The sequence below is a fragment of the Crinia signifera genome, chromosome 3, assembly GCF_055691185.1.
Source record: "Crinia signifera chromosome 3, ASM5569118v1, whole genome shotgun sequence".
Lineage (NCBI taxonomy): Eukaryota > Metazoa > Chordata > Amphibia > Anura > Myobatrachidae > Crinia > Crinia signifera.
The window spans coordinates 56,029,227-56,034,303 of record NC_139219.1 but is presented as its reverse complement, the minus strand read 5'-3'; the positions used below and the strand labels follow the sequence as shown (position 1 = coordinate 56,034,303).

At 45.8% G+C, this 5,077-nt stretch overlaps 1 long non-coding RNA gene across 1 annotated transcript; it reads left to right on the top strand.

Annotated features, from left to right (window-relative positions):
* The first annotated feature begins 1,686 nt into the window (after positions 1–1,686).
* On the top strand, positions 1,687–4,730 carry LOC146062492 (uncharacterized). Its single transcript, XR_014471354.1, has 3 exons — positions 1,687–1,799; positions 2,378–2,602; positions 3,690–4,730. It is a non-coding gene; the product is annotated as an uncharacterized LOC146062492 (long non-coding RNA).
* The last annotated feature ends 347 nt before the right edge of the window (positions 4,731–5,077 follow it).

Sequence of the window (5,077 nt, the reverse complement as noted above, 5' to 3'; positions counted from 1 at the left end):
AGACCCCCAATTTTACACCGTAAACCCCACCCCACCCCACGATTGACGCCAACCCGAAGCATGGCAAGCGCAGCGAGCCCGCGAGGGGCGGCAGTGCGCATCCTCCGACCTTTAAATTCCCCTACTATCCACGTCGGCGTGGAGTTGAGAATATAAAGTGTGGCGAGCGCAGCGAGCCACCGAGCCCGAAGCGTGGCGAGCGTACGCGTATAACTTCACAGGTATACGCGTCCCCTCGCGGGGCACGCTGCGCTCGCCACGCTTCGGGCTCGGTGGCTCGCTGCGCTCGCCACACTTTATATTCTCAACTCCGCGCCGACGTGGATAGTAGGGGAATGAAAAGGTCGGAGGACGCGCACCGCCGCCAATCGCGGGCTCGTTGCGTTCGCCACGCTTCGCGTTCACGTTAATTGTGGGGTGACGACGGGGACATATATAATGTGAAATGGGTCATATTGGCCCATTTCACATTGTTTCCTTCGTGAGATGGACTTAATCAAGTCCATCCCATCTTGTGCCATTATAATGGCACAAGACCGACGCGATGCTCCCGATTTCAATGTTAAAAAATATTTTAACATTGAAGCCTATGGCAAAATCGTGGGCATCGCGTCGGTCGCGTCAGGGCCAATGTTAATGGTCGCGACCGACGAGATGCCCGCGATTTTCCCTTTGCCGGCAAAATGGACCTGATTTGAAAGGAAATCGGGTCCATCGCGGGCATCGTGTACCTTAACTTAAAGGTACACGATGCCCGCGATTGTGGCCGTGCTAGGAAACAAGTACCCAAATGCCTTTAGTAAAACAGCCCATGCTATCACCTCCGTTGAAAAATGTGCTAATAAAAACAGTTTATATGCAGCAGTAAGCATATATTGTATAATATCAGAGGTTTAATCTCACATTATTTATCTATGAATGTATCTTAATTAAGGTCCTGATTCAGTAAGGCTCGCTCAGCAGCGGTTGTTCACTGCTTAGCGAGACCTGAAATGCCGCCCCCCCCCTGCTGAATCCCCTCATTAACATGCGAGGAGATGTATGCAATGGTTGCTGGCCATCAAATGATTTCACTCCTCTTCGGAAATAAACGTCAGTCTATACTGACTTATTTCCCTCGAAGTCCGCCGAAGAGGATGTCCCGCCCCAGCCCCATTTTACACCCAGCCCAGCCTCCTCCGCAACCAACGGACCAGGGAATGTGTAAGCCGTACGACGATAGGGTTTGCATATGCGTAAACCCTGACCATCAGGGCTGGGGATGAATTTGGATCGCTACTAGTGATTGCGAATCAGCCCCACAGTACAATATATTGATCCACATGAAGATGACCCAGAAAAAAAAAATCAAGTATGTACATTAGTAGGATATGCTTTCCTTTGTGGCTCAGCTTTCTGTAATGTCCTGTAGTATACGGCTACTTATAAATATTAGAAGTTTAAGTTGCCATGGTTACTGGAGACTATGTGAAATATGCTCCCGATAATGACCCCATTTTTAGTCATTGTCATTTTCTTTGCATCCATAATTAGACAACCAAACTTGCCCAGAAAACCCTGCTGGTTAAAAATACCTTTTCTGTTTTCATTGTCCATTTCCATCAGTTTATTATCTGGCAGTAAGCAATGCGGTCATATAAAATGTGCAACAAAACGATGCCAGGAAAGGAGAAGAGTGCAGAACACGTGATCGTTTGCTTATGTCTTACACATCTAAAAATGTGTTTTCTAAGGGAGGAAACGTCAGAAAGGAAAGCGAAACATGGAAATGAGTCACTCACAGCAGCTTCGAGATGGAGGTAGGGAAGGAAAGGGAACTTGCGTTGGTAATCAAAATCTGTGGAATCAAATTATTTTCTTCAAATCAATTTTATACACTTTACGAGAATAAATTATGCATTGTTTAGTTATATTTACCATGGCTTATTTGAGACTGTCGATGTAATATAAACCTCATACCAATTGTATATATCGAAAGACTATGATAAAGACATGTCTGACTCCAGGGTTGTAACTACGATGGTGCAGAGGGTGCCACAGCACACAGCTCTGCAGGGTAAGATATGCTGTTGGTGGCTCTGGTTAATTATTTGTTTTCATTATTTTCACTTGTAGCTTGCCTCCTCTTTGTAGTCCATCGTCTCCTCTCTCCTTCCCGAACCCCTTATGCCGCTAATTACTACACAACATTCATGAACTTAACTTGAGAGCTCTTTGTTATTCAATCTCACTCTCCTTTAATACATTATAAGATGATACATATCCGGGATTTCAACCCATCACCTGTGGCATTGGAGTCAGACACTTTATTCATGATATATCTGACACTGCGTAGAAAGCTACATAAGTCTAACTTAACACTCAATTTGTACTTCAGGAAAAAATGATCAGCACCAAGAAAATCCAAGATGGCTCCACCCATACTGGGATCTGGAGGGAAACTTGGCATGCAGGAGAACTGGCTTGCAGCCTGCACGTATGACAGACAAAGTGCACAAAGGTGTACTGTTAGGGAAGACTGCCGGTAGTATCAGTATATGCGCCAGAATGACAGAGCGAGTACCGCTAGCTACCCGCAGAAGAGAAACACTTAGACGGTACAGTAAGTAAGATTTTCTCAGACAACAGATGGGGACACACACACTTGCTGCAGTATAGCATCGCTAGGGACATCCTCCAAATGAGCTGCATGTACAGACTATGGGGGATGTCGCTAGCAACCCTTGGGAGTGCACATGGTGTAATCTTGCCTCCAACCCCTAACAATCCCACAATTCGAACCAATGTGCAGGTTTGGTCAGGGTCTAATGACACAAAGCATCCCGCCATCAGTGACCATCTGGTTCTCCTCCCTAGAAACACTCTTGGAACAGGGGCGGAGTTAGACTTTTGGTTTTAGAGATGAGGCGATTTTACAATTAAACCTGACTCACAGCACAGCACCTACTGCCCAGGGGTATCAGAGCACCCATTTATCAGCAGCTCGGAATGTAATACATCCACACTGTAGCAGACAGCTACTATATTCAATGTTGATCTTTGAACCTGGTAAAGCTGCCATACAGAAATTACAAACAGCAGGGATAGTGATCACAGCAATGCAATGCTAGGGGGAAGGACGATGGCCCCTATCATCCCCCCCCCCCCCCCCTGGATCCGTCCCATGTCTTGAAAGGGGAGAAACTAAAATTGGTAAGTTTTACTAATTGCTATATAGACACTGGCAGTCCAGAAGGGCCAACTCCATGGATCCCATTGATAGACAAAACTCCAGGCTTTTTACAGCGATTTGCTGTTAAGTGATGTAAAGACCCAAAGCATAAGAAATTCCAAGGAACTTTCATTCTATTAATAAATAGCTCTGTATTACCTGATCAGAGTACTGCTGAGTTCTGCAATTTGTCCCAAACTCATTGGCCTAACTCTTATACCAGAAGTATTAGTGCCTCCTGGGCCTTAAAATCCAGTCTCTGCATCCTTGTTTGTCTTATTATATGATTCTGTTCTTTTCTTTGACCTCCGGCCATGGTGACACCTGACAATTCTTTCTTCCTGTGTAGATGTAAGACCACCATAAACAGGACATTTCTCCGATTGTAAGACCACCATAAACAGGACATTCCTCCCATGAGATTGGCCATTATACCACAGTTATGCAGGTTCTAAAAAGAATGTTTTTACATTTTCAGGTTTGCAGCCCCACCTCAAAATGTGCATGGTGGGAACCAAAGAAAACATCACTTCAAAGATCAACCATGACACATTGATTTCACTGAGCGCAGCTTCCCGAATCATTCTGCCCTCCATCGATCAATATAGCCCAAGAGTTCTTATCATGCGTCAAATTCTACAGTATGTTCTTCTTGACTTGTGGGAGGTTGGACGGTATCATTGTGCTCTCTATGAGTTCCACATTCAGGGGTGCTTTAAGGGGAGGAGGGGAGGTAGCTTGGGGTTGGCTTATAGGATCATGGTCATTCCTACTATTGCATAGAAGACTCAACGCCACGTGCAACAGTCATACACTAACTCCAAGGGCCTAACTACCATAGGTGCAGGGAGTGCAGCTCCTATGGGGCCCAGAGTTGAGGGGGCCAACCTTTCCTGTCAAAGGAACATGTGCTACTGTACATACATTTTTCATCATTTGGTAGAACAAAAGGGCCCTTACAAACCTTTGCTAAGTGGCCTACAAATCTATACCCCTTGTACACCAGAGCCTTGACCGCTCCAGTCCAGCCCGGTGCTTGGAGTAAATGGGCATAAAATAAAATAATGCAGGTCCTGTTCCCCTGCAATCTGACATGGGAAATGCTCAGGGTTAGACACGGGGCTTATCCGGGGTTGGGGTCTGTATAAATGGTACTTACCCGGATTATTTGACCCAGAGACCGTTGCGAGAAGCTGATTGGTGCTTCTGTCGCTCTGGCAGATGATGTCAGTTGCCGAAGACCCGCACAGAGCAGCAGAAGCAGCGATACCAGCCTGTTTATAGCCTGTACTCTACGCTACAGCAACAACTTGTGCTGCGAACACTCTCCCCAGTGTGTTTACAGCCGCATCTGCAACAACACACGCTGGCTGTCACGCAGTGTGTCCCACAGCATCACCCTCTGCCTGACTATTTGGCAGACCCCAAACCTGACCTTTTCAGTACAATAAAGCAAAAAAAATTAAAAAGTGTCCTGTTCCCTTTCTTGTGACCTCATCATAAACAGCCCAACAAGGCCATTTTTCAGTGTAAAAGGGCATTACCAGGGAATAACCCGGATTGAAGTGCAGTGTGAATGGGGTCTGAGGCAGGGCACGCCCTGGCAAATTCCTGTGTTCAAATTCCCGGGTTGTACCCGGGATTCTGGTGTAAAAATGGTACTAGTTACACCACTGATTAACTCTTATGCATCAATAAATGTGTATGCATGCATAGATACATAAATAGACACAGGAGAAGCAGTCTGAGACTTTAGTATCACCACAAGACAGCTGTTGAGTGCATGACAGACAGGAAAAAAATGACATAATAATTACAGCTCTCATGTAGCAACAAAGAAGATAACACCTTTATGCTGTATTGTGG